The sequence below is a fragment of the Schistocerca nitens genome, chromosome 4 (assembly GCF_023898315.1).
Source record: "Schistocerca nitens isolate TAMUIC-IGC-003100 chromosome 4, iqSchNite1.1, whole genome shotgun sequence".
Taxonomy (NCBI): domain Eukaryota; kingdom Metazoa; phylum Arthropoda; class Insecta; order Orthoptera; family Acrididae; genus Schistocerca; species Schistocerca nitens.
Genome location: NC_064617.1, coordinates 927,651,403 through 927,663,799, shown reverse-complemented (window position 1 = coordinate 927,663,799; position 12,397 = coordinate 927,651,403). Strand labels below are relative to the sequence as shown.

Here is a 12,397-nt window from a genome sequence, read left to right as displayed (position 1 = left end):
AGGCAAGGAATATTTGCTGTCAGTACAGAAGCAGTAACAAAAGGTTCAAATGGCTCTGAGCACTATGGGACTTAACATCTGAGGCCATCAGTCCCCTAGAACTTAGAACTACTTACACCTAACTAACCTAGGGACATCCCACACACCCATGCCCGAGGCAGGATTCGAACCTGCGACCGTAGCGGTCGCGCGGTTCCAGACTGAAGCGCCTAGAACCGCTCGGCCACTGCGGCCGGCAAGCAGTAACACTACAACACGTCGGTCACGAGAGCTCACTGACTTCGAACGTGGGCTAGTCATTGGATGTCACCTGAGCAAAAGTTCAGCCAGGGACATTTCAGCCCGTCTAAAGCTGCCCGAATCGATTTTTAGTTGTGTTGCCATACGTCGCGGATTTCGCTGACAGTCCGATTTTTATGCTCGAAGACGGCTGTCCTGGACGAAGAGGAAAATGTCTGCGAAAAAAGTGGCTAGTAAGTAAAAAAAAAATTTACGCAAGTTTTGCCATTGGCCACCGATCAAGTGTTTCATAACTTCTGCAGACTTAACGATAGCCGTTGAAACCTGTGCTGATATTCCGTGTCACTTCAGAATCTTTATGATAAATGAAACTGAAATGTTTTCTTACACAGGGAGATAACCAGAATTTGGAGATGATACCTCATAAAAAATGCGTTAAATTTTTTGAGGATTGTGTTTCTAAAGAGCAGTATTCAGAACTGCTTGCTGTTGTGCAGCACTATGTCTCCATTCCATGGCATAATGCCAATGTAGAGAGAGTGTTTTCCCTTGTGAATGCACAATGGACAGAAGAAAGAAACAGGGTAAAAAAGCATCAGTCAATGCAATGCTCCAAATCCAATATAACATGAAAACATAAATTGGACATATTTTCATAGACTGATTCAGAATCGGAGCGAGTTTCTTTCTTCTGTCCAGGGCTCAGAGAAATATGACAAGTTTAAAGCATAAAGTGAAAGATATATATCAATTGTAGCAACATGACTGTGTACATGTTAATGATTTGAGTTCAGTGCTTTAACTGAAAAGTTATTTAATGTCAATTGCAATTTTCTTCATCACTGACCACTCCTTAAACAGACACCATTAATGCTTGGATTAATTTTCCTTGTTACTTACAACTTCTTTGCTGACAGAATTACTGTTTGAATTATGGTAATTATGAAGATTTGGCTGACGTGCAGAAAGGTGAAAGGACATTGTGTGATTCCAGGTTTCAACCACAGCTTCATAATTACCACTGTAAAGTAATGATGAAGATTCAACTGAAATGCAAACCAATGGTCACTTGCACAACATATCGGTCCGTGTTTCAACCGCATCTTTATAATCACCGAATTTTGTCCTTGATTTTCGTCCTTGGATTATGGCAACACTAACTGTTACTTATGTGACTGTGAGGTGGAAAGGTGAATCAATAACTATAGCTAAACGAAGACCTGACACACCTCTGGTACTGACGTACAGGGTACATCGAGCTTTGCGGGTGGTAGTTCTAAACAATAGCATTAGATGAGCTGAAGGACTCATTCGTGAGCTCCAAAATGCTAACAGCAGTCCATCTAGCACCATGACCGTGCGTGGGTAGTTAAAAACAATGGGGCACAATAGCCGAGTAACTCGTCAAAGGCCACACGTTTCTGGAGTCAGCGCTGAACGATGCTCGAGGTGGTTACAGACCATCGCCACTGTACAGCGGATGACTGGAAACCAGTGGTTTGTTGTGATGTGTGGTATCGATAGCTACGATGCCACGGCGTAGGTACAAGTTCTTAGGTTGGCACTACGACACAGAAACCGATAACAGCGCCCTCTAGCCGGCGCTGTGCAGCTCTACGAGCGCCGCTCCGGATTCAGCCCATTTTGATTCCGAGTAGACGACCAAGCAACATTGTTTGTATTTCATAGTGGGAGAGCCACTACCGATTTGCCTTCGTAATTTCTAGTAGCTGTTAGCTTTGATACATGAACGGCTTCGCACCTACGTGCTCATCTATACGCAAAGTTAAGTAACATTATCAGTTGTAAATGTTCATAAACCAGTAAAAGAGTTATAACCTATACCCAGTACCGAAGCATTTCACCTTTTCCTGCTCCTACTCACTTCCTATATTCGGTCTACCCTTCAGTTTACAGGAGCAGACTCACGGGCCGCCTTCGAGGTGGGATACGAAATGATGAACCACGCTATACCTGTAGCAATCAGATGTAAGGGTTTGTGTTTACGGAATGCATGCAGAACATTACCTCTCATCAAATGTATAGCCAACAATCAAATGGGGAGGAGTTGGTGTTACAGTGGTAGTTCTAAACAATAGCATTAGATGAGCTGATGGACTCATTCGTGAGCTCCAAAATGCTAACAGCAGTCCATCTAGCACCATGACCGTGCGTGGGTAGTTAAAAACAATGACCTAGTAGATAGTGTCGGAAGTTCCATGCGGCTTTTCGCGGATGATGCTGTAGTATACAGAGAAGTTGCAGCATTAGAAAATTGTAGTGAAATGCAGGAAGATCTTCAGCGGATAGGCACTTGGTGCAGGGAGTGGCAACTGTCCCTTAACGTAGACAAATGTAATGTATTGCGAATACATAGAAAGAAGGATCCTTTATTGTATGATTATATGATAGCGGAACAAACACTGGTAGCAGTTACTTCTGTAAAATATCTGGGAGTATGCGTGCGGAACGATTTGAAGTGGAATGATCATATAAAATTAATTGTTGGTAAGGCGGGTACCAGGTTGAGATTCATTGGGAGAGTGCTTAGAAAATGTAGTCCAGCAACAAAGGAGGTGGCTTACAAAACACTCGTTCGACCTATACTTGAGTATTGCTCATCAGTGTGGGATCCGTACCAGATCGGGTTGACGGAGGAGATAGAGAGGATCCAAAGAAGAGCGGCGCGTTTCGTCACAGGGTTATTTGGTAACCGTGATAGCGTTACGGAGATGTTTAATAAACTCAAGTGGCAGACTCTGCAAGAGAGGCGCTCTGCATCGCGGTGTAGCTTGCTCGCCAGGTTTCGAGAGGGTGCGTTTCTGGATGAGGTATCGAGTATATTGCTTCCCCCTACTTATACCTCCCGAGGTCATAAGTCCCCTAGAACTCAGAACTACTTAAACCTAATTAACCTAAGGACAACACAAACATCCATGCCCGAGGCAGGATTCGAACCTGCGACCGTAGCGGTCGCGCGGTTCCAGACTGTAGCGCCAGAACCGCTCGGCCACCAGCGGCCGGCTATACCTCCCGAGGAGATCACGAATGTAAAATTAGAGAGATTAGAGCGCGCACGGAGGCTTTCAGACAGTCGTTCTTCCCGCGAACGATACGCGACTGGAACAGGAAAGAGAGGTAATGAAAGTGGCACGTAAGGTGCCCTCCGCCACACACCGTTGGGTGGCTTGCGGAGTATGAATGTAGATGTAGATGTAGATGTATGGGGTTATTTTCGTGGATAGGGTGTGTACGCCCTACAGCACTTAAAATAACCCTAAATTCAGAAGGATAAGAACACATTTTAGAGCAGTGTGTGCTGCTTGCAGCAGAGGAAGAGATTTAATGTATCAGCACGACAATGCACCATGCCACAGTACAGTATTTGTGAGGCAATCTTTCGTGGACAGTAACATTCCTGATACGGACCTGAACCCAGTGGAACAACTGTGGGATTAGTTGGAACGTCGACTTGCACCAGACCGCGGCGTCCGACACAACTACTGTCTCTGGTTTTGGCTGTTAAGGAAGGGGCTGCCATTCCTTACACACTTTGAGACACCTCATTGAAAGTGTCCCCAGAGGAGTTAATGTCGTCATAGAGGTGAATGGTGGACGCTCCTCACATTGTTAGGTGTCGGGATACTTTTGATCGCATAAAGTACTGAACACAGTTTGAAAGTGAGCTTGCAGGTTGTTGCATCAGCACTAAAGTAATATAAAAATCAGTGTACCGAAAATAATAGTACAAATTAACAATGAAACCAGAGAAGGACCTGAAGAGTTCTTGCATTGACGACAGATGAACATAATGTAGGAAGACATTGCTAAATTTATATTTTTCAGAACTGAGCTTCCCGTGTTTCGAAAAATACAAGTTTAAAATCAGCTTGTATTGGCTGTTTTTGATAAGGCAGTAAGACAGGAAACTTCTACGCGAGTCCCATTGACAAGTGAGGGTACACGGCAACCAATGGCCAGATATTCTGGGAATTTCTGGGAGAGAGAAGAAAACAAACGGATAGCCCTGAATGCTCCATGGAAGCGTAATAGGTACGCTGCTTTTTACAATTACATAAACATTCTGGTTGATGGTATTGACAGCGGCATTAGACTGTTTGCCGATGATGCTGTAGTCTACAGGAAAGTAGTATCACACGAAAATTGTGAACAAATCAATGAGGATTTGGAGAAAATAAATGCATCGTGTAATGACTGGCAGTTATCTCTCAATATCAGTAAGTGTAACCTAGTGCGTACAGAAAGGCGAAAATCCCCATTATTGTACGAGTACAAAACAAATGCCCAGTCTTTGGAAGCGGTAACATCCATCAACTATCTGGCTGTGACTATTCGAAATGATCTCAAATGGAATGATCAGATTACACAAGTAAAAGAAAAGGCGAACTCTAGAGTGCGGCTTATTGGTAGAATACTGAAGCGATGCAGTCCTTCAACAAAGGAAATTGCTTACAATACGTTAGTTCGTCCAGTTTTATTGTTCACCTGTATGGGACCCTTACCAGTTGTGTCTGATTCAAGAGATTGAAAAGGTCACCAAAGAAGACCGGCAAGATTCGTAACTGGTATATTTAGCCATCGCGAAAGCGTTACAAATCTCATAGAAAGTTTGAAGTGGGATACACTTGCAGATAGACGACGCGCTAAACGGAAGGGGCTGCTCACTAAATTCCGAAATCCGATATTCACCGAGGATGTAGAGCATGTATTATTACCACCAACTTTCAAATTGCGCAATGATCATCATTCAAAGATAAGGGAAATTAGAGATCGTACTGAGGCGTTCAGACAGTCGTTTTTACCTCGTGCGATCCACGAGTGGAACAGACAGGGGAAATCTGACTTTGGCGCGAATTGTGCCCTCCGCCACACACCGCTTGGTGGCTAGCGGAATATATATGAAGGTATGTAGAATCACATATAACTACGTGTAACTTTTTCTTTATTTTACATGTTTCGCTCGACCATCGCGAGCAAATTGAGAAATTACGTGCCGAGGGCCACTCGTTACTAATATCAGGCTGTGTATGTATGTAACGAGTGGCCCTCGGCCAGGTAATTTCTAAAGAAGCTCGCGAAAGTCGAGTGAAACATGTAAAATAAAGAAAAAATCATGTGCGACTTGTGGCAGCTCTACAATTTTAATTTCTAACGACCGCAGTTCCCCTGCAAGCAAATAACTGCGCTCGCTAAACCTAGAATTAAGATCGTACCGAAAATTAAAAAGAGTTTGGCGGACATATAGCCAAGTCAATGAATGTTGGATGGATTGAGGAATTTCTTTACTATTTTTCAAGAATAACAAGAGATGGCGATCTGATGGAAAGGTGGGTACACGAAATTGGAGAACATGGAGAAGCAATAGGGATGCGTATATCGGAAGCCCGTTATGCATGGATATGTCTGGTATAGGCCTTTATCTAGCAAAGGATGACTACGCAGGAATGGATGAATATCTCTTTCTGGATGACTATTGCTCTGGAACATTTCGTTCGCTGAAATAGTGCAAAACTAGTTTTAAAATGGAACGACTAAATTTTAAAAGTAATTACATAATGAAAAAACAGAAACGAATAATCTTTATGTCTGCAGTGAAACTTTCTACAGAAGTTGCCACTGTAAGTTCAAAACTTTTAAGACCATGGGAAAGATTCGAGTCGTGTTGTGAGATATTTGTATTGTATTGTATGTTAACTGGGGACCTAGAAACGACGGAGAGGCTCCGTCCCCGCCGCAGCCGCAGTGGTCCACAACCCCACGACGACTACCGCAGTCCACTTCACCCCTCCGCCGCCCCACACCGAACCCAGGGTTATTGTGCGGTTCGGCCCCCGGTGGACACCCCAGGGAACGTCTCACACCAGACGAGTGTAACCCCTATGTTTGCGTGGTAGAGTAATGGTCGTGTACGAGTACGTGGAGAACTTGTTTGTGCAGCACTCGCCGCCATGGTGTAACTGAGGCGGAATAAGGGGAACCAATCCGCATTCGCCGAGGCAGATGGAAAACCGCCTAAAAACCATCCACAGGCTGGCCAGTTCACCGGACCTCGACACAAATCCGCCGAGCGGATTCGTGCCAGGGACCGGCGCTCCTTCCCGCCCGGAAAGCCGTGCGTTAGACCGCACGGCCAACCGGGCGGGCTTATGAGATATTTACTGGCTCCCTCATTTGTTCAACAGTCGACCGTTTCTTCAAAAGAAGAAAAAATAAAATGACTGAAGATGTTACACTATTGGCGATAAATTAGTGGAGACTAATAACCGTAAGTACAGGTTGCTTAAATATAGTGCTGCATATTCGTACGGGAGGTAGTTGCGTCAGAACTAAAAGAAAAAATCCTGTAATTACGTCTACGGAAACAATATCTATTGAGATATGGACAGTTTTGCTCGTGACGATAATGCGTAGTATTGAGAGGTGTGGGCCGTCGCAAGAAATGGCATAGTAAATTGACAGAATATGCACGTGTGAGCAGATCCAAATCCTCGAGCAATCATGGAGGTGAATCATCAAGATCGTTTCAGTATCAATGATTGGGCAGGAATTGTTTCTGACACTCTTAGGTGGATCCAGTTTACCAAGCAGATTAACGGGTGCTGTGTATCATTGATTTATGCACGATAATCTACCAGCAGCACTGGACAATGTTACATTTGCAGAGAGACTGTGATTTATGGACGACGGGGCGCCACACCATTTTCTACCAATCGTGCAACAGTACCTCACTGCAACGTTTTTTGATCGGTAGATTGGTCGAGGACGTCCGGAGGCGTGCCCTCCCAGTTCACCGGACCAGATTCTGTTGGAGTTATGGCTATGGGCACATTTAAAGGCTTCAGTATGTGCCCAGCCCATCGACAGCGGCATACGTTACAGGATGGTGTGATCCAACGCATGTGGTGCAATCCGAATGGAACCAGGTATGGCCGGTCGGAGTAGCCGAGCGGTTCTAGACGCTACAGTCTGGAACCGCGCGACCGCTACGGTCGCAGGTTCGAATCCTGCCTCGGGCATGGATATGTGTGATGTCCTTAGGTTAGATAGGTGTAAGTAGTTCTAAGTTCTAGGGGACTGATGACCTCAGAAGTTTAGTCCCATAGTGCTCAGAGCCATTTGAACCATTTTTTGAACCAGGTATTTTCGAAAGACAGCGTGATTCGCTGCGAAGAATGGCTGAAGGATGTGTCAAGATAAGTGGTAAGCACATGCAACACTGCTTATGATGTCTAGTTCAGCATAAGATGTGAATGAGAGAACAGCTTCGCCGAAATCTCAATAGGTATTCGCTTGTGGACATACTATTACAGGAACTTAACGTTTTGGCCAAAATCACCTCCTCAAGGAATATGTGACACTTTTTTTAAACAGCCTGTGTAGCAGAGTAGTTGTCAGGAGTGATCTAAAGTGGAAAAACAGCATACATTAAGTCAGAGGGAATGCTACGCTGAGTTTCATTGACAGAGCATATCTACGAAGGGAGGTTATAAAGCACTTGTTCGGCCGATTATTGAATATTTTTCGTTAGATTGAGTCCTTATCATGTAACATAAAAAAGGAGATATAGAAGATACGAAGAAGAGCGGCCCATTGAGTCCTTGATTTGTTTAGTAAGCGCTAGAGGGTTATGGAGATGTTCATACAACTCTAGTGGCAGATGCCAAGAGCCGGCCGGAGTGGCCGTGCGGTTCTAGACGCTACAATCTGGAGCCGAGCGACCGCTTCGGTCGCAGGTTCGAATCCTGCCATGGGCATGGATGTGTGTGATGTCCTTAGGTTAGTTAGGTTTAATTAGTTCTAAGTTCTAGGCGACTGATGACCTCAGAAGTTAAGTCGCATAGTGCTCAGAGCCATTTTGAACCAGATGCCAAGGATTTTCCCCGCGCACCAACATTGTGCCAGGAGCAGCGAGTTTAATTTAACAATCGCATATTTAATGTTTCGGTACATCAAAGTCAACATCTACGAAAGAATAGCGACACTCTGAGTATTGACTACTCAGTCACTCTCTGTTAAGGAAGGCGGTGTAAAAGTAGTCGCACTGTTAGCAGAATTGCTAAAATACCACTTTTGGCTGCGTTATGCTAAAACTACATCCCATAAGTTGAACAAAAAAAAAATGGCTCTGAGCACTATGGGACTCAACGTCTGTGGTCATAAGTCCCCTAGAACTTAGAACTACTTAAACCTAACTAACCTAAGGACATCACACACATCCATGCCCGAGGCAGGATTCGAACCTGCGACCGTAGCAGTCGCGCGGTTCCTGACTGAGCGCCTAGAACCGCTAGACCACCGCGGCCGGCTAAGTTTAACAAATTGCGGAAAATTACCGATGCGTGATTATGAGGGGCAGGTATAATTTGTATTGGCTCGTTGCCAGTCTCTTTAGGGAATCGGATTCGCATACTGACATCCAACTGTTGGGCCACAGTACTGTACCTCAGGAAGTCACAGAAGCAATACGTGTCCAGGTAAAATGGACCCTGGCATTCCTAACTTTTTACTACGTCTAATAATTGTTGAAAACCATATCTTGATGTCTTGCAACAAAAGCAGAAGTCCCTGCTGTTCGATGAAAATTAAAAGTTAAATGTAAATTACACTAATTATTAACTAACTTTGAACAGCTGTTCGTCCTCCTCTTTTTTATATAAAATCTTTATTTGAGGGCATTATTAATTTACATCTGCCTTTGCAGTAACCGATATCCCTACTCCCCCTATTACGCTTCTCGTTTTAGCAGCTACAATGATCAACAGTAGCTTAAAAATAAGCCTTAAAGTATAAAACCAATTGCTTATTATACTACTGAAGTAAGGTTGCTTAAGCTACTGCGATTATCCCCATTTGTTTTCCGCTTATATTCAGTTTGAAACCAGTAGTCAAAGTTATGAATTTCTGCCGCCTTTGGCACTGATACCACAGTCACTGCTCTTTACGACTTCGCAACGGAACACAATTCAGTTGTCTGTTATATTCCTCTTCTGATGTACGTTGGGTTGTTGTTTACGTTTCAATAATCCAGACTGTAATATTGCCAACTTACGCTGCTGATACAGTATTAGTTTTATAAAAAATAAACAAACAGGCCTTCCATATATCCTTCGAGGAAGTAAAATGAGTGTCTGTTATGAAACGCGCTTCTAGATTACGCATTCTGATGTAACGAGAAACAGACGGGGAAAAAAAGTAACTTACCTTCAACACTTAACTAAAAGAACTATAACAACGCCGGCCGCGGTGGTCTCGCGGTTCTAGGCGCGCAGTCCGGAGCCGTGCGACTGCTACGGTCGCAGGTTCGAATCCTGCCTCGGGCATGGATGTGTGTGATGTCCTTAGGTTAGTTTGGTTTAAGTAGTTCTAAGTTCTAGGGGACTGATGACCACAGCAGTTGAGTCCCATAGTGCTCAGAGCCATTTGAACCATTTTTGAACTATAACAACTCATTGTATACCATCATAAATAAAGTTAATAGCGTTTCGTGATACATGTTTATTACTTATGTTAACTACTTGCAAGTAGTACTGCATGCTTCTGATTAACTGTGTTTAGTTCGGCGCTACTGAAAAAAAATATATAAAAAAACCGGAAGACAGAAAATGTTCAAATGTGTGTGGAATAATATGGGACTTAACTGCTAAGGTCATCAGTCCCTAAGCTTACACACTACTTAACCTAAATTATCCTAAGGACAAACAAACACACCCATGCCCGAGGGAGGACTCGAACCTCCGCCGGGACCAGCCGCATAGTCCAAGACTGCAGCGCCTTACACCGCTCGGCTAATCCCGCGCGGCAAGACAGAAGTATGGTGTTATAACCAAAAGCAATATTTTCGTTTAGAATACAAATTTCTAGTTGTGAAAAGGTATACGAAGAAGCATCCTCAAGTTATTAAATGGCAATACGTGTTAACCGGGATTTGAGCGTCTAACAGAAGCGGATTGGCCTGTAATAGTACAGAAAGTTTTCTCGGTAGAGACGAGATAATCGAGAAAACACTTATCAAGTATAAGGACGCACTGAAAAATGTTGATCTATTATTAGAGTACAATGGGCAAAATCTGTCTGACCACCGATCTTTTCACTCTCCGGTAAATGAGGGTTGCCGTTAGGAAAAAAAAAAAAAAAAAAAAAATACCTGGACCACTATCTCCCGAAAGTGGACTGAAAGGAAATGAAGTGTGTTATAAGCATAATTTAGTATATTAATTCACAATTTCCGGTGAGTAACGCGTAAATAATGCAGCGAACTTTCAGGTGTGACATGTAGCATGTGATTTAAATACGGTAAATATAAGTTTTGGGGGAAAACGTGTATTTTGGACTATCCATGTTTTTAGGTTGCCACTGCACTCTCAGGTCTGCGTTACCTCGGACAATCGGCAGTTTGCTGTATTTCGTAAGTTATTTTCATTAAATATCATGCAATAAGAGTTTCCAAATTAGTGAAATTTAAATTTACGAATTTATTAAATGACCAAAAACAACCACTTGGTACATTTTTTCAAGTACCTATAAAAACACATCAAATCTATACCTTCTTTTCAGTTTCAAAGGCAACATAGGCTTATACAGACGGATATTTTTGAAAATACGACTGCCGCACGCGAAGTATCGCACGTGTTCCCTAAGTAACATATTCTCTCGCGCCAACAATTAACTATCTTAATTACTAGCACATGTTATAGGCCGAGGGTTAGCCCACAGGGCCTCAAATATAGTTACACATTAAAAAAAAAAGGAAAAAAAAGTGTGACAAATATCGTTTCTCGCGGCTCTATAACGGAAATAGCAGTAAACCTTATGAAAGAAAACTACCTCAAAATTGAAAATTTCGTGTCATTTATTTATCCAGCAGACTGATACAGCGTGCGTGGCAAATTTGGTAAAATTACGTTAACTAAAGATATAATAACCATATTTAAAGTTTAGTGTCATTATTTCTATGGGCAGATTATAATATTCCTGATACGGGAATACAGAAATTTATCGTCGCATCCGTCGAAGAGAGAAAAACTGATATGACTTGTGCCGCCCGTAATCATTTATTTAATGGAAGCATTCTGTTGTTTTTAATTTAAATGTATGATATTTCCTAACAAGCCGTTGTTGTAGGCCTATAGTGCTGTACAACTAAACTAACTATCTTTCATAGAATTACTGTCTAGTGCAGTAGCTTATAGAGGGAAACTAATTCAATGGAAACAACTCGGTTTCATTAAGGTTTGAAAAAGGTTATTTGTTCTTTTGTGAAACTGATCAAATTGAAAATTACGCCGCATATTAAATATTTTTAAAAAACACTTGAATCACGCTGTTTCTTTTTGGTACGGTAACGAGACAATCAAAAAATCGAAAATATTGGTAAGTATGATAGGTCGTTGTTAAAAATTTAGAATAGGCGCTGTACAACTGACTAAACAAGTTAAAATTATGTTCAAAACAGTTTATATTGATGTTATCTTTATTAATATGTGGGTTATACTTTACATACAAATATTTTCACATCAGCTTAATATCCAGAACTGACAGATACCTGCTGGAAAAATTTACTAACTTAATGTTTCCTTGTCATTGTTGATATTAAGTTTGTCTAAAGATGATTGTGTAACCGAAAAAGGCCACTAAATCGCTAGCTGGACTGTTTTGATATCTTTTTAAACATCACTATTTTCATTTGTTTACGTCCAAAATTAAAGAATTTTAATCAGTCATAAAGAAATACATTTCAAAGAATCTATCGCTGATTTCACATTATGCTCTTTGGAAACACGCAACACTCTCGCACGCGTACGTACCTGGGCCAACGTCCGACAGGATAGTCGCTCCCGGTGACTGCACGCGGCGAAGCGTAGCTTGCAACTGCCGCGTCTCGTCCTCGGGCGGCGCAGCAGCGCTCCTAGCGGAGGCCTGCGCAGTGAGTGGCCGAGCGCGCCGAAGCAACAATCACCGCTCGGCGCCCTCACCGTGTGTCTGCCGAGGGCTGCAGACGGCGCGGTGCGCTGCGCGCTGATGGCTATTGAATGGGGTAATCGTGCCCGAAATTTCTGCGCGTGAAACACGACAGGCCTTATTGTCTGCGGTCCATAAGTCCTCATTCACGCGCGCTAGCGAAAATGTCTTCGTGATT

At 42.9% G+C, this 12,397-nt stretch overlaps 1 long non-coding RNA gene across 1 annotated transcript in view; it reads right to left on the bottom strand.

Annotated features, from left to right (window-relative positions):
* LOC126252891 (uncharacterized) overlaps positions 1 to 12,172 on the bottom strand; it is a 525,565-nt gene extending 513,393 nt beyond the window's left edge. The window contains exon 1 of the long non-coding RNA XR_007545866.1: positions 12,066 to 12,172. This is a non-coding gene — a long non-coding RNA (uncharacterized LOC126252891). The remainder of the gene's footprint in view (positions 1 to 12,065) is intronic.
* Positions 12,173 to 12,397: the final 225 nt, after the last annotated feature.